This window comes from Balaenoptera acutorostrata, chromosome 1 (assembly GCF_949987535.1).
Source record: "Balaenoptera acutorostrata chromosome 1, mBalAcu1.1, whole genome shotgun sequence".
Classification (NCBI taxonomy): Eukaryota; Metazoa; Chordata; class Mammalia; order Artiodactyla; family Balaenopteridae; genus Balaenoptera; species Balaenoptera acutorostrata.
In genome coordinates, this window is record NC_080064.1 from 188,756,598 (window position 1) to 188,775,455 (window position 18,858).

The following is an 18,858-nucleotide window of genomic DNA, read 5'->3' on the forward strand; positions in this document are numbered from 1 at the left end:
AATATCTATGCCTGTAAAATATTTATGGCACTACTTTATTCCTCATGAGTGAAATGCTGCTAGTTGAGTCTTTACTTCTGGATTTAACTAGGATTTTGTAGAGAAAGCATTCCACAACAGGCCTGAAATGTCCTGGTGCTTGATTTTTTACATCCTCATCCATGGGTTCATCCTCACTTCATTTACTTCAACAGAAAGCTGACATTTGTCTAATATTATTTCTAGGTTATCCCTCCCAGGCTTTTGACCTTTATCCTCCAATCAGAAATGTCCTTTTCATAGGTCATCCTGCATAATACAGAAAACCTCTGTGCAGTAAAACACTCCATTCCTCATAGTTTCTTCATATGGGCAGTGAAACTTGAAAGTTTCCTATTCCGTCAACTTATCAACTTACTTCATCATCTGTCTTTTTTAATTTAATGAAAAAGTATTATACAATAAAAGAGTTGTATATATATTAAAAATTTTTTTTCTGATGCTTGTTAAAATAGTAAGGAAGATTTTATTCACAACTATTGCAATGGGTGTCAGTACTATTAAAATAGAGGAGAGAGATGGGGCTCAATTCCAAATACAAGGGTAAGTGGGGATTTATAGCCAGTGAACAGGATAAAGAGGATAATGAAAATGGAAAACTATTAAGAGATGATGTCAAGTGTAGGCGAATTCTTGCTAAACCAACTTAACAGGATTCTTGCTGAAGGCCAGCCAGAGTGATCAAGGGTGGGAGATGAAAAATCTGATCAGGTATCAAGGGTGATCAGATATCAAAAGTGAAGGTGATTCTCACTAAACTGACATAGGATTTTTGCTAAAACTGGGGTAGGCAGGCTGAAGAGAAGGCCCAAAGACAAGGCCTAGTTGAAAAGAGGGCTCAGAGGAGGCTGACTAAAGTTTGGTCAAGGAGAGAGTCTTTGTCAGTAACCTACAGTCAGTCTTCCTTTTTATAGGAAATATAAGTTATCTCACATTAAGCTTTTTTTTTTTGCCCCTAGTCCATAGGCTAATCAAAGGGATTTGTTAGTTAAATAATCAATGCTTTCTCTGGAAACTACTCTTCAACTGTTGCAAAATAAAGTTAGGAACAGTAAATGTATGATATCTTATCCAGGATTCTGGTGAAAACTTCCCAACTCAATCTCTGCATATCATCTTGTAGTGTTTGTTTCCCACTTTAAAAAATACATTATTCTTTGCCAAAATGTGTGTAAAAGTTTTTATGACTCAAAATACTATGCTTTACTCCCTCCATGTTCTTGAATTTTAATTTTTCTCCCATTTAAACGTTCTTTTTTTTAACTCTTTCCAGATTCTCTGACACATACATATATATCTGAACTACTCATATGTGTCTGAAATTCACTGCTGAACCATTTTTATCTTCAACTAATACTGTATACACAGTGTTAGATCTTTGTGAGGAGAGGCTTTTGGCACTAGGCACTGTAAAGAATTATGTTGACATCCCATCTTTATCTATCTCACTATTTTAAGTTCTTTCCTCATTCCCCTTCCTAAACCTGTGAATAGTACTTTAAGCATAATATATTGCCTTTTTCCCAGCACTTTATTTTTGGAAATGCCTACTTTTGCATAATTTTAAGAAAAACAATTTTGACTTACATGACCAACAATACATTCTTCCTTCAAAAATCAGAAAAATTATTCTAAACTTCCTTCATATTTTTACTTATTTCCCCAAAGTTTAACAAATCGTCTGCCATTTTCTGGCTCTTTGTGATATACCACTGTGCTTAGTGCATCTTGACCTCTGACATTCTTGTCAACCTGCGTAGCGGTACTTTTGTAAAAATTTCCTAAATCAATGTTGAATAATGTCAGAGGCTGCAGTCTGGATGGCCTCCCTCTCATCCTGTAAATGCCACCGTTAACACGCTTTGTATCACTGTGCTGGTCATTTCATCTTCTCATACATCACTAAAATCAGCAGGGAAATTTCTTTCCCAAAAGCCCTAAAAGTCTTTATTCATAAGCAAGACCATCAGATGAAGATGCATTTTTACTCATTTAAGAGCTTGAGTTAAGCTTCAGTTCTTCTCTACTAATAAATGTGTTTCTTTATTCCTTGTTGCCTGACATTCACCTGCATAATTCCCCCTTCAGCTATTATGACATGAAACTCCTTCACAAACAACATGAAAAGGTTGTCTTCTCTTTCATTTCCATTACTATAGTGACTATGTACTGGACCATCATCCCAATGAAAACAACAAAAAATATTAAATAAAATTTTAAATTCTTCGTATCATATGTGAGATCTAGAAGACATAAACGGTTACTGGGGCCAAAAACTATATGAAGACAGGAACACATTAAGCAAAGTGCTAATGTCACCTTTTCACCTTAAGGAAATTCAGTATGTAGGAATCTACCTGCTTGCTAAGTAACTTCTACAGAGTATCTGCTTAGTTGCTCTTGGTCAGGGCTGTCTATTTTGTTGTAATCCTGACACTGTCTGAGGATAATCACAAGCCTTTCCACTGTCCCTGCTGCTGAAACCTCACATCTGCAGCTTTCTTGTCCCAGCACCAGGTTTTTCCATTCCATTAATTGCCTTGGTATTTATGAAGAATTCCCAGCTGGCTTCTCCATACCATCTAACAGAGGTACAGGAATCTGTGAAGTTGGGCCCAGTCACCTTTCTCAACAACTGCTACTCTACTAATCCCATGTCATTTGAACTTGGTACCATGCCAAACATGAGAATTTTCTGAGAAGCTTGCAGGAAGAAAGAAGGAACAGAGGGAGGGAGGGAGGAAGGAAAGAAGGAAGGAAAAGGGGAAAAAATTGCTCACAATTTTTATATTTCCTCAAATCTATCTGGATCCTTCCAGCCACCCTGTACCTCAGGTTTAGATTTCAAGATGGGAATGAGAGGACTGTGTCTCAAAATTTCTCTTTCTGGTTCTCTCTCTTCTGATGTTGCCCACCTTGTTCTTATCTTCATGCTCTCTCTTAAGCATCCCTCAGTACAACCCTGAGTTTCTTTCTGTCATGAGCTTCTGTGAAACGTTCCTTGTTCTCTGATTGGATGTAGCCAACCCTACAAGTCATCATTCCACTCATTTATCAAAAATATATTAAGCATCTACCATCAGCCAGGACTATTTTAGACCCTAAGGACTGAAGGACTGAGTGATAAATGAGATAGACAAAATCCTTGCTCTGATATAGCTTACTTGCTAGAGGGTGAAGACAGATAATATACAATTTTAATATAATATAAATTAAGAAAATATCACAGATTACTAAGTGCTCTGCACATATTTAAACCAGGGTGAAAACATATAGAGTAACGGAGTGTTAAATACATATACAGTAATTATACTGAGGAATCAGGGAAGATTTCTTATAATGGTGACATTAACCTGTGATTTTAATCATAAGGAGTTAACCATGTAAAGATAATGAAGAGGAACAATCCAGGCAGAAAACAAGACCAAGATGGCTGAAGTGCAATCAGTAAAGAGGAAAGTTTATTGAAATTTTGCAGCAGTCAGAACATATAAGACTGCTAAGGAAAAGTGCCTGACCTCATTCTAAGTGCAATGGGAAATTGGTGGGACTGACATCTTAAAATACCCATCTGGCTAGTGCCTAGAGGAGTGATTCTTTAACATTTTAGTCTCAGTATTCTTTTAAATTGCTGAAAGTTTTAAGGACCACAAAGAGCTTTTGTTTATGTAGTGTGTATCCATTGATATTTATGGTATTAGAAATTAAAGCTAAGAAATATGATAATGTTTTTAATTAATTCACTTAAAAACAATAAACTCATTACATGTCAACAAAAATAACAGATTTTTGTTGAAAGTAACTATTTTTCAAAACATAAAAAGAATGAGAATATTGGCATTGCTTTATATTCTTGCAAATCACTTTAATGTCTGTCTGAATAAAAGAGAGCTATATTCTTATATCTGGTTCTGCATTAAATCTACTGCAATATGCTCTTGGGTTGAAATATCTGAAACAATTTGACCTCCCACAGATATACAGTTGGAAGAAGGAGGAGAATGTTAATAATCTTTTCGATAACTGTGGATACTCTTCTATGATACTACACCAAAACTTTACAAGTGATAGTTTCTTAAAAATTAGTTGCAATGTGTAATTTGAAACTATTGGTGAGTTTTTTACACTTTGTTATTGTAAAATCTCTTGCTGAATCTCACATTTAGGAGGAAGTACTTTACCCCTATGTGATTTGGTAAAACAAACATTATTCATTAGAAAAATATTAGTTGCATGAGTTATGCATCTCTTCCTCATGTTAACAAATTTCATTAAACAATTTTTTTAAATCACATTTCTTATTATCACCAGTGACCTCACCAGTCAAGTGTTTAAGTTTTGGAAACTTGTCAATCTCACAGTAGCAAATCCAGTTTTCCAAACTTCTGATTTTTCTCTCAGTAGCTCAAATTTCATCGTTGGCAATAAACACTGTCAGTTGTTCTCCTTGACGTGACAGTGTTGCTTCATTCATTTTAGACAATGTCCGAATACCTTCCTATGTCTGAATAACTTCAGTTTTTCTGTCTGTAAATCTTTCAAGTAAAAAATGGTGTTCCATGAATAAGAAGCTGCTAATTCACCCCACAACACAAACAACTGAACAGTGTTTTGCCTTACACAAACATCATACCTTTGTATGCAGCAGAAGTGCTTCGTGTGTACTTCCCATTTGGTCACACAAAATACTGGAAAGACATATGCTTATTAGTTGGAGGTCAATAAATTTAATATTGTTTTCAGTTTATCAAGGACATTCATAAATTAAACTTACTTCTTTTCAACTGTGAGTGTGTGGGGGTGACAAATATAATGACTAGTAGTGGTTTTGTGTCACTGCTTCATTTGTACTAAGGCACCAGCTGTTTACCCAGCATAACTTTTGCATCATCTGTGCAAATGTTCACACAGTCAAAAAGGCAACTAACATATTAGTATTACTATAAAAATATTTTTGACCTTAAGGACTCTCTGAGTCTAACAGTCCCGGGGATCCCCTGAAATCTGTGGACCTGACTTTAAGAACCACTGGTCTAGAGAACAACTGGGGAGGAGGGTGAAAGCGGAAGCAGCTGGCAAGTTTTTTGCAGTTTTGGAAGAAAAAAATATGGAGTTTACATTCAACATGCAAGTAATGAAACTATAAAGAAGTAAACAAATTCAGGATATGTTTTGGTGACAGAATCAACAGAACTTACTGTTGGATGTGTTATGAGAATGAAGGAAAGAGAAGAATCAATGACAACTCCAAGATTTTGCCCTCAGCAAACAGAGAATCTCCATTATTAAGATGAAGAAGATGGGCAGGGGCAGATTTGGAGAGAGAAGATGAAAAGCTTAACTACGGGAGTTCCACAGACCCCCTTTCCATATCCTGGAAAACTTGGCTTTTCTTCTCTAGATCTAAAAAGTCTAGTGTCTAATTTAAAACCAGAAACTGAACAAAATTTTTGTTCTAGGCATTTTCTCCTACCTCCTTCATCTTTCCTGTTTACTTAGTTTGTCATGGGGAAATAACCAGGTAAATAAAACACCTCCTAACTTCATGATCCCCCCAAAAAAACCTTAATGAAGAAGGGTAACATTAGAGAACAGTCCTCATATCACCCTCACTTCTGGTATCAATTTCAAGTTTGGGGTTTCCCAAGACCACCCTCACTTCCGAGACCAATTGCGAATTCAGTAGGTCCCAAGACCATGTTTACTTTGACACCAATTACAAGTTTGGGGGTCCTTAAGACCCCTTACACCCTCTGATAACCCATTAGACTCACAGAACTCACTGAAAGCTGTTATGTGTATACTCATAGTTACAGTTTACTACAGTGAAGACATACAGATTAAAATCAACCAAGGGAAGAAACACATGGGACAGAGTCCAGGAAAGTCCAAGCATGGAGTTTCCAGTTGTCCTCTCCCAGTGGAGTCACAGACAGCGCTAACTTTTCCAGCAGTGATGTGTGATGATACACACTGCCAACCAGGGAAGTTCACCCAAGCCATGGTGTTCAGAGTCTATACTAGGGTTTGGTCATATAGAATTGTCAACTGCTCACATAGCTGACCTCACTTCCTAGGCAACTCTGGAGTTTGAGCTGACAACAGATAACACCAAGTTCCCACCATAAATCACATCTTTGTACTATGTGGCAAGACTCAAGATCCCCCGGTAAACACTTTTATCAGATAAGACATCCCCAGGGCTTTGACATAATCTTCCCCAATTCAAGGGCAAAGGCCAGACCTCTCATTGAGCAAGGGTAAATTCTTTACTGCACTGACCAAGGATTTTGTTCTAGGTAGTTTCTTCTATCTCTTTCATCTTTCCGTTTGGCTTAGCCTTAATGCTTAAATGGCCAAATAACTAAAATACTCCTCACCTCTCTAACCCAACCCCCCACACCAAAAAAAAAAAAAAACTTAATGAGAAAGGAAAACACAGTGGGTGGCTATTTCAAAAAATTATTTTAGATCTATGTAAAGATTTTGCTATAGTACTTGACTAACATATTTTGAGAATTTTCTATGTGGTAGGTACTGCAATTTTAAGTTTCATGATCTTATAAGTAGTATTCACGTCCTAATTTTATAGGTGAGGAAACTGAGGCTCAAAGACGTTAAACAATTTGACAAGTCATACTCAGAGAGTATGTGGCACAGCCAAGGTACAAACCCAAGTGTGACTCTGGACAGTCTTCCCCTGACTGCTAAGCTGTACACCTCAATAAAAGGGAGGTATGTATCTGTCTCATAAGTATTACTATCATAATCATTTTCAGTCCCTTCTCCTACACACCTGAATTTATTGGGAATGAAATTCATTCATCTACGTAAAATTTACTTTTTAAAGATTTTTATTTTATCTAATTCTGGGCACTGGACTTTCTTAGCAGTGTCTTCCATATTTTATGGCAAAGTCTTCTACAATTTGCATGGCTATGAGAGCTTCCTTCTCACAAAAATACAAGGTTATACACCATTACTCCTCCTTTAAGTACAAAACCTAAGGTACTCTTAATTTTTATTCTCCTTGCTTAGTATACTCTACCCACTGCACACTATACTCAATACTATATAATATATCTTCCATAATATACCTTTGGCTATTTCCTACATCACCAACAGTTTCTCTTTCTATGTGTAAAGCATCTTTTAGGTGGTTTTCCCCATTTTCCCTTGTCACAGTTTATATCACCGTATTTCCTTATCCAAATATATCTTTCACTGAAAGACTTTTACTGAAAGCATAAAAATAATCACAGGAGTCTTTGAAGCAATTCTTTCACCTTTCCCCCACTCCACAGTTATTTTCAATGATAATCAACTTTCAGAGACAAAACACCATGAAATACTTTTAATAGTCATGTTCTCCTTCTCCTTTTTATATAATCTCCAAAACAAATCCATCCTTTCAGTAGATCTTAAGTACTAACAGATCTCCTTATTTCCAGCGATTTCAAACACAATACGTTGTCACTGGCTCTACACTAAAGGAAATAAAAAGTGGAAAGAACCATCTGGCAGCATGAGTACTCACAATAAATCTCCCCTCAAAAGGGCTCCAAAATTATCTGTCTAGGCACCTTCCCTACCTCCTGTTCAACTGCATTCTCTTCCTTGCCCTTTCCCTGTTTTATTTTTTCCTTTATCGTTTCCATTCTGTTATGCCCACCCACATTCTTTTAACCCTCTCTATTATCTCTCCACTTAGAGGTTTCCAAATGTATCTGAGAAGACACATTCTTGGTGTTTTTATCTGCAGCTGTAGGTATGGTTAGAGTTCAGAATGTGAGTCTCCCCATTTTGGCGGATTTGCTTCTGTTGCTGTCTGTCACTTTACATTTATTTCTTCAACCTGGTTCTGCATCTCTTATAAAAGCAGCCATTATTATTATTTACTGTAAATCCACTTCTTTGAACTAATGTAACATCTAGTTTAACTGGTTCTTCTTCCTATTTTCTTTAAGGAAATTCTATTACATACCTAGGTAAAAATTTTAATTTTTAACTCAGTAAGTTATTATTCCATTTACAAAGGTTTAAAGAAGAAAAAGAGGTTAACTTCTCAAGGTCACTAAGCCAGAAAATGACAGACAGTTCTTGCAAATAAAGTCCCTTATTTAGGGAACCACATTATTTGTAAGTTGCAATATAATAAATGTTATATTATATTAACTTAATATTATATCAATATTAGTATAAAACTTATTATAATATTAATTATAACAAAGCCAATACATTGCATTAATATATAGTACATCATATTAATATAGTATATACTAACACACTATATTAATATATCATAATAAATGTTATATGTAGTTTTAAAATATACACTTATTTAAAAATCAAATCACCAAAATATGATTTTTGTAAGGATTTAACTGAGGAAAATGCTATTTTTTGCAAAATGCTTTATTTCAACTCAATTATCATGATCTTTCCTTTATATATTCTAAAAATTATTTTTGCCTTGGAACTTCTTGATGAGACAAACATAGGTTTTTTCTGGTGACAAATAAAAAGATGCTATGTTGGTTCTCCATCACAATTATATCATCATAAAAGTGTTGGCACAATTAAGGTTTTTAGTAGAAGTAAACTTACAATGAATATTCATGTGATTTTTGATAAATTACTGAAACATTTCCTATGAGTAGTAGACTTAATTCACAGGTAAATTCCTTCAAAACATGTAATTTTAACTTTCAGCACTTCAACTTACATTGCAGGTAAAATGGAATATTTAAGCTAATCTTTCTTAACATTACAAATAGAATCACTTACATCAACAAGCAGTTTCTATGTTAATTCCAGCACTACCAACTTCCCCTTCATTTAAATGTAATATTTAAAAGGTATTTCACTGTAGAACTTTTAACAGGATGATAATAATTTCTTGTGAAAACAAATTTAAAATTAAATATCAAAATTCCATTCTGAATTTTGAAGGATTCTAACTAAGGGCCAGATCCCCTGATATCTTTCCCTATAAGATGTATTTGAACAATTGGGGCTTCCTTTTTGTGTCATTCAGGATAGGTAAGGTTAGGTTGTGGTAATAAGTTAACTCCCAAATCTCAGTGATTGAAGCCTAAAATGATACATTTTTTAGCTTCCATTACATGTTTATCGAGGGGCACAATATGGGACTCAGCTCATCACAGTCCCTCTAGGTCCCATACCAACAGAGCCACCCTCATCACAACTGGTCCTAGTATCTGGAAATACTGCCTGACCACTGCCCACCTGTCCTCCCCCACCACCATGTGAATTCAATATTTTTTTCACGATTTTGTTTTATTTTCTTTGTTCTTTCTCATTCCCAATCTCTCTCCCTATCTCTAAATTCATAGTCCATCATCTCCAATTTAGAATTTGTTGGTTTATTTGTGATCTCTCCTTTTAGAAGTTTCCAATTGCTATTGAGATTAGAAGTACACCATAATTATGTCTAAATCTGGGAGGATACAGAGAGTTCTGAAGTTGTTGCACCATCAATTAAACGCTCAATCCTAGCTCACCGGCCCACAGCTCACTGGCCATAACTAGTCACTTGACTGCATCCAACAACAGTGACTTAGTAAATATAATACTGTTATAAGCCTGGAATGCAGAGAGTCAGAAATATTTAGTGAATGTAATTAATATTAGACAGTCTACTCTCTGATCACCTACTTTCACTTCCAAGTCCACAGACATCTTCCCCACTCCCAAAAGGAAATAACTCCAAAGTCCCATAAAGTCAAGACCCAAACTTCAAAGTGCATGATCTCTAAGTGATGAGCAGTAGGCACTACAGCAGGTCTAGATAGGACCCTTTCTTGATGCATAGATATATCAGAAAATTGTGTGCTCAACCTCCAAAAACTCTGCAGTGGTTGAACAAAAACAGGACAATCAAAATAAGCATTCCCATTCACAAATGGGAAGAAAGGAAAGTACAGAGATGTCATTGGTCCGCAGCAATTCTGAAATCCCATGGGCATTTCAGCTACAAGAAGACCCCATACTGGCTGTGGTAAATGTATCTCAATTAGGCCCTGATTCCATGCTCAGAGGTCTTTGACCTCTTTTTTTTTTTTTTTTTTTTTTTTAATTTATTTATTTATTTATGGCTGTGTTGGGTCTTCGTTTCTGTGCGAGGGCTTTCTCCAGTTGCGGCAAGTGGGGGCCGCTCTTCATCGCGGTGCGCGGGCCTCTCACTGTCACGGCCTCTCTTGTTGCGGAGCACAGGCTCCAGACGCGCAGGCTCAGCAGTTGTGGCTCACGGGCCTAGTTGCTCCGTGGCATGTGGGATCCTCCCAGACCAGGGCTCGAACCCGTGTCCCCTGCATTGGCAGGCAGATTCTCAACCACTGCGCCACCAGGGAAGCCCGGTCTTTGACCTCTTTGATCCTTAGCTCTGCCTCCAAAGATATGTTCTCTCTTCTGTTATCCTGTTATCCTATAACCTTAACTCATCAAGAAGTTTTAACAATGGCCAAACCCCTGACTGCATTCTTGCTGCATGGCTGAATTTTAATCAACCTTTGTTCAAGAAATTTCCCAAAATTATCTCCTACTGGTCAGGACTGAGAAGAAATTGCTTTTTCCAATTGTACAATTTCTCACATTTTTGGAGTCTCTCTAGGCTCTTTCATTTCTGCTTATAAGCTGGCCAATTATTTCTGGATCCATCTCTTCATCTATTCATCTTTTCATTTTCCAAACTCAGCCAACAGTAACCAACACACATTACTAACATTCTATTTCCCAAACACTTTCCTTAAGGTTACAAGGTCAGAAGATAAATTATCCGCATTGCAAATGATGACATTTGACAGTTTTATCATGCGTTTCTCCACTACCTAACAAGGATGACTCTCCTTCTAGTCTCTAATAATAGTTTACTCCTAAGAAAACTTCTTGAAGCAATGTAAAATACATTGTTTGATTATTATTGCATTTAGCTTCTGGTGCCAAATTTGTATCAGTGAGGATAGGCTAGTTTAGGCTATGGAAGAAAAAGGAAGGGAAGGGAGGGGAAGGGAAGGGAACTCCTAAATCTCAATACTTTTTTTTAAAAAAAGAGTTTTAGTTTTTGCTCTCCTTTTACATACATGGTAATTTGGCAACAGACCTCTGCACATAATCTTTACTTATTACCCTTCACGAAGTCAGCATACACCAGATTGGAACCTGCCCACAGGGCCAGTGACAAAGAACAGGAGTCCGGCAGGACTGAGTCACAGTTGAGCCAAGAGCCACGAGGGAGAAATGGCATTATATCCAAAAAGAAAATGAAGTTAAAAAACAATGCAACCGCTTTCTTACAAACTAAATGATGGTTGAAAAGGCCATGCTAGAGCTGGATGATAAGATATAATGGCACCCTGATCAGAAAGGCTGAGAAAAAAAGACTTGGAAAAGGATCACGGTCCCTACTCTCCAGCAAAAGAGGTGAGGTGTATGAATTCTACTACAATTACATAATAGACTGTAATACAAATTTTTTAAATGATGTAAAACTATATTTATTGGCCTAAAAAGATGTCTCTGGTACAGTGTTAATAGAAAACATTTACAGAAACATATATCGTATACTCTCCTGTTTTAAATGCTAGAGAAAAAAAATGGAGCATATTCCAATATTAAAACTTGGTAACTAGAAGTGGAAAAAATATGTGTAATTTATTCACTTTTCATGTCTGAATTTTCTATTTTGCTTTAGATTAAACTTATTAATTATGTAATAGAAGTAATCACATACCAAGAACCACTAGTTTGGAATAAATTATTCAAATGATCTAGTCATATGATTTTTGCATATGAAAAATATACACTGAGACACACCAGATAAGAGGGGCAATTCAAGATAAAGAGTAATAACCCTCATTGCAGGCGTCAGGTATACTCTGATAGAAAAGAATATCCATGTGGCCAGCCTGAGCTATAAGAAAGTGAGATACTCATTTTGTAGAGAATCCTAGAAAGATACGTTAGTATAATGACAAAAAAGAAGACATTTTCCTAAAGGCATTCAGCACCTAGTCATTTCTTTCAAGTATTAAAGCTCAAAATAAGTTTGACAGATCATAATGTTTGTTTTAGTTCTTCATACTACCAATTCTGAGAGAGTTTACTTACTGTGAGGTATGTTTCATAGATGTCCTCAAAATCCAAAAAAAAGATATTAAAATCCTGTTTTTATCTACTTAATCTTTAACCTGTAGGCAGAAATAGTATATCCATCTTTTTTTTTTTTCAATATGACTATCTATAGGGTACCTGGAATCTAGACTATTACCAGGAAAGAGCACGGTGACAATTAGATGAAATTTCACAGCCGGAACTGGTTCCCTGGGTGTGTGACTTGTGTAGTCACACAGAGTCCAGTGCTGAGAAGGTCCTCACACTTGGTTTAATAGTCTGATGTTGCCGCCTTGAAATTCTTAATAATTTTTTAACACAAAGCACTTAATTTTATTTTGCACTGGGCTCCACTAATTTCATAGCTGATCCTGCTTATAGTATGTTATAACTTGGAATCTTTATTGTTCTGGGATGAGTTGGAAAAAGTCACACCACCAACCCCAAAAGACTAATTCATTTGATGTCAAATATACACATGTTACAAATAGAGCAAAATGCCTATTTGGGTACTGACTAAAGTGAGTATTAGTTTGAAAGAGACTGGGAAGTTTAGTTTGAAAAAGGAAAGTTTGGTTGTCTGGGAAAGTAAATGTTATTGCTTAAGATATGTATACAGCCAAGTATCAAAGCTGTGCACACATTTATGATTAACTATGTTTTGAATTAGCTTTGTTTTGATGAACTTTGTTTAATTAATTTCTGCTATTAAAAAAACTCTTTTACGTAAGATTTAAATAACAAATCAGGAAATAAAGTAGAATTTCTTGAATTGGATGGGTTACTTGAGCATGACTTTTTCTATGTCAGGATTTGTGACCATCAGAAGATGGCAATTAGAAGCAGCCCTTGGATCTTGTGGGTAAAAAGCAACTGAACAATTTTACACTTATTCATCACATATAAGATTTGCCCAAGTATCAATCTTGCTTTCTTCAGCATTTTTCACAAAATCTTTGTAAAGGCAGGACACAACCTGAGAATGGTAGTCTTTAAGGAGTGCTGCCTCTTTTTTTTTTTTTTTTAATGTGAGCAGAAGGTGAAAGGGAAGAGATTTTTGTTTTCCTAAAACAGCACAGCTTGATGAATATGATACCTTCTCACAAATCCATAAAGAACTAAAAGTTTATGCAATTTTAAAATACCTCAGGAAATGTTCATGAATATCTTTTAATTCCAAGTCATTTAACTTGCATTTAAACATGCTAGTCTAGTAAAATCATACTGGTAATTTCATTGGTACAAATAAAACAGATCTGAATGGAGTGGGATTTGGGGAAAAGGAAGAAAATTAAAATCATTGCCTTTAGGAAAATAACACTTTTATAACATAAGAAAATTTTAATAACTTTAAGTTTATCTACCAAAAAATTTCTTTCTAAGAGTTTGAATTCAAGCAATTAGTTAAGCTGGAGAGAGTGGTGTGGGAATTCTCACTCCTTTAGTGAGGAGCCCACATAGGGTGCGTTACATAACCTCTCTCAGCCCACTGCTCATCTGCAAACTGGAGCTGACTGTAGTGCTTTTCTTTCAAATTTATTCGAAGATTAAATGTGAAAATATATGCAAAATGACTGGCATATCATTGATGCACAACAGATGCAACATCTCCTTGATCTCTATTTTTTTTAATAAAATAATATACACATATGCCACATGTATAAATGTTTGCCTATCATTTTTTATCTGTCTTTTCAACTGATGTAAAAGAGAACCCAGGGTATGTCTCTCCCTCTCTCAACTTTCCGCTTTCTTCAGGATACCCTAAGTCTCTTAACTCCTCTCACCTTCCCCCAGGATCTGACTTGTTCTGTTTCTCAGCCTCAGGCCTAGGTCAGTTAGGTTCCATCAGGTACTGGAAGGGTACAAAGAGCTTTAAAAATTCCAGGTGGGAGAGGAAGGAACAAAGATGATCTCTTCCCTGTGCAACCATGAAATGTAACAACTACAAGGTAAACACATCTCAACACATCCAAGATGGTCTATCATTTAGTGTTAACTTTGGTATGTGAATATGCTAACAAGAGTCCCTGTTTTCCTCTTCCAACTATCCCAGATGCTCCCTTCTGCTCTCCCAGATGGATTAGGCCATGGCTAGAAGGTAACATGGTGGCATCCTGCTCTGAGAAAAAGATAATCCTGGGTGTCAGGAATTACAGGAAAAAAGTATATGGATAAAGGTGTATATATAGAGTATATTTCATATAATCAATTAGAAGATAGGTGAGATACATCTTGAACATTTAATGGATAAAAGGACTTTTCTGAACGGTTTGGATGGTTTTACTGCAGGAAGATGAACAGAACAAAGCAAGCTCTATAAATATTGATCGGAGTGAAAGTAGACACAGAATACACACAAGTGAAATCTTCATAGGCTCCCAACTTCCCACTAAAAGTACAAATTACTTCTACTAGAATATCAAACTAAAACCAGTAAGGCCTCTTGCAAAAATAATTAAGAAAGCCTGAACGAGTCAGAGAAAACCGAGTGGAATAGAATCATTGGTTGTGCAGTAGTTTTCCTCTTTGAATCTAAGTGTAAACAGTAAGGAATATATTATAGAAAAATTCTGCTCCATATCAAGTTTTAACTTGTTCAACAATGACAAAGTATAGACAAGCAGTTGTATTGTTTAAAAAAACAATACTTGAACAATTACTCGAACAATTTAAGGTAGGTAAGATGCTTTTGTTTGTCATCAGGGTAGCACTGTTCAGATGATAAATTACATGGCTCAGAAACACTACAGCTTAGTGAGAGTCCTTTTTTTTAAATGTCACATAACACACTGCCATTGCAATCTGTACTTGTATCTGTGTGCTGTTTGTGTAACAAAGGCTTTTACATTATTTTATATGTGTAAAGAAACTATACTTGAACTTTGCCTATGTGGTTAATTGCCCTGAGATTCCTGAAAAAGGAATCTTTATAAGGAAGCTCCTTTTCCTTCCTGTAAAAACTACATCCGAGACCACGCTAAGCTACCTGGGTCCTGACATTTTGGCAGTTCTCCATTCTACACCTTAGCAACATGGAGTGTCTCTACGTTGGCAGACTCAGATAGCAGCTTCTTCCTCCACATTATGGGAATTTAGAAAATGTATGTCTTTCCTGCACAAAGTCTAATATTAAGTTGGCTCTCAAGAATTAATCAGTGAAAATAATATCTACTTGGAATTTTTTAAAACTATGAGAAGTAGCCAAAAAGTGAAGTATCTTCCAAAGTAATAATAGTGTGTATCTCTCTGTAGATATACACCTTAACAAGTACTCCAAAAGCATACGTGTACACACATCACACATGCATATTTAAGTGTACTAACATTTTTTCTAGGAAGTCAACAGCAGCTATTTTAGATATTAAACATAATATAATCAAATAGATAACCATTCTGATATAGCTAAACATATTTTAGCAAACATGTTCAGCCTCAGTCTAATTGATTTATGTATGAATTCCCCATGGAAATTATCTCCACCCTACAAAATTATTCAATGTGGTTAATGTGCATGTTAAAAAATGCTGATGGGAAATACAGAGAAAGTGATCTCTGTCAAAGGATATGCATTTAAGATCACAAAGCATTATCAGAACTTTCATGAAACAGTCACAATATAATGTTGTTAAAGGGATTGTCAACAGAAGTTCAGAATACTGAACTAAATTAACTTGGTCATGTTCTACAAATTATTCCTTTGTTTAAAAATCATTTTCAAAGCAATTATTCATTAATTCTATGAAATTGTTAGCATAACTCAATATTAAATTCTGTAACTGATGCTATACTATCTAGAAATAAGGAATTTATATTCTCTCACTCATTTCTCTGGAGTGTGCCCACTGAGTGGAGACAAACAGTAATACACCTAGAATGAATATTATGGAACTGTCTGATCCTAATACTTAAACCTAAAATAGCATATGGTTATGATCCAGTAATCCCACTTCTGGGTATATAGCCAAAGAAAACAAAATCAGTATCTTGAAGAAATAGCTGTGCTCCTATGTTCACTGCAGCGTTACTCACAATAGCAAAGATATGGAAACAACAGCAGTGTCTGTCAATGGATGAATGGAGAAAGAAGACACAGCGTATATATACAATGGAATATTATTCAACCACGAGAAAGAAGGAAATCCTGCTGTTTGCAACAACATGGATGGACCCTGAAGGCTATGCTAAGTGAGATAAGTTACACAGAGAAAGACAAATACTGTATGATATCACTTATATGTGGAATCTAAAAAAAGCTAAACTCATAGAAACAGAGTAGAATGGTTAGCAAGGGCTAGGGGGTTGGGGAAATGGAGAGATGTTGGTCAAATGGTACAAACATTCAGTTATAAGATGAATAAGTTGTGGGCATCTAACGTACAACAGGGTGATTATAGTTAACAATACTGTATTATATACTTGAAAGTTGCCAAGACAGTAGATCTTAAATGTTCTTACCACAGAAAAGAAATGGTAATTTTATGAGGTGATGGAAATATTAGTTAATGCAACAGTGCTATTCATTTCACGGTATATAAGTGTGTTACATCAATACATTGTACATCATACACAATGTTGTATGTCAATTTTATTTCAATAAAGCTGGAAAAACATAAATAAAATAGCATACGATCATAATAAAATTTAAAAGGTAAATTGCTTGCATTCATCAGTTATTATGTATAACATTCCTTAATATGGTGATGCATCTTTACATTTTATCCAGTATGTGACATCATTATAGAGACTGATAAAATTCTGTAAATATGTAAAAATACGTACATTTTACTCTATACTTGTACTATAAAAAATACTGTGATTTACTTAGTCTTTCACCAATTTAAAACATGCTCAAAAGTAAGTTTAGTTTGAATTAAATTATACTACAGAATCTAATTGATTTTTCTTTTGCTAAATCCCAGATCTCCATGTGTGGGCCAAGACCCGTTTTTAAACCATGTTCAACAAACTAGCTAAATTTATGTTATTTTCCAGTTAAGGATAAAGTTTACAGTCTAAGACAATGATCCAAAATGCAAACTGAAATATTTCACATTCTATGAAGACCATTTTAAAGGACTTAATAATAAAAGATAAATTACCAGCATTACATGGTCTGTGAGATGCTGAATGATTTTTCCTCTCCCTACTTCTCCAGCCTTATCTCAAGTCTCCAGTCAGCCCCTGCCTCATTCTTCTTACCAGGGGCCACAGAATCAAGTCTTCGGAGGCCTGACAGCTCACCTGAATCTGTGCCCTCAGTCGCTCTCTCCTCCCTAACTTCTAAGTCTCCCTCTGAACGCACCTGCAGCTGTAGAAGACAGTTTTTGGTATGTTGATAGCATTCTACTCTAAGCATTGCATCTCTCTCCTTCACTGCATGAGAGCTAATTCTAGCCCCACAAGAGCTTGCTGACTAAAGGCAGGAGCAACTGAAGATCAGGGGAGTGACTGCTTCAAGGTGAAACCTTCAACCAATGGTATGTGTGCAGGGGTGAAAGTGGGTGAATAAACACCCCAGTCTCTCCATCTTCCCCTGACACAATTCAGAAATATGTTCTACATGTTTTCTCAGAGGATCACCAGTAGGACTGAGGCCCAGTTGCCCAAAATAGAAACCCACTTATTAACACATATCTCATTTGCATTCCTTTCTTTCTGTTTCTTTTTCAGCACTTTTTCATTTGTGCTTCCTGGAATCATTTCTCAAGTAAAATACTTGTTCCCAAGTCCTTGTTCCCAGGTCTGCTTAACTTAAAAGGAGTGGTAAGCACTGTGCTGATCTGCAGAATCTATGACCAACGTAAAAACATTTGATTCCTTTTGAATAAACCAAAGCAGGGGGAGAGGGACATCCAGAGGCGTAGGCCCCTGTGATTTAAGCTTTCTGATACTGAATTACTAGAAGCTCCCTGCATATTTGTTTTATTTCACCATTCTGTGACTGCTTTCATGCTATTTTCTAAACGAAATGCCCTTCCCCAGCTTCTTCACTTGCACAATTTCTTATCTTCAAGAAGCAGCTCAGATATTCTGTTTGAAAAAGCCGGAGTCAAGCTTCTGCCATAGCAACCGACATGTATTTCACATATAAACCTGAACACATTACATGGAGATGATCTGTGTAAGACTCATAAGCTCTTTGAGAACAGGGCCCACAACTTACTTCCCTTCAAGACTCCAGCACAGGGCCTGGTATGTACAGGCACTTATAATAATAAATGAGTAAATACCTTTTTTTCAAAAAACACTTAGAAGATGTCAGGAAATGTTTTAAGTGCTTTACCTGTATTAACCCATTTAATCCTCAAGACAACCTCTTGAGGTATGTACTATTATTACCGTCATTTATAAAATGAGCAAACTGAAGCAGAGTGAGGCGAACTGACTGACCTGCAGGTGACACAGCTAGCAATGAGTGAGCCCAGAACAGATTTAGACTATAATCTATGTTCTTTACAGCTACCCATCATTGCTTCTTTTGAATTAAATATCAAACAGTAACATCTAACCAACAGAAAACATGATTTGTTATCATTTTGTTACAGACCTTGATATCTAATCTACGCTAACTCATGTTCTTCTCTATACCTAGTTTTCGAAGGAAGAGCTTAAAAGTCTCTCTCCAACAATATCATTTACAAAAGCAACAGTAAAAAAAAAAATATTTCCATCACAGCATTCCTA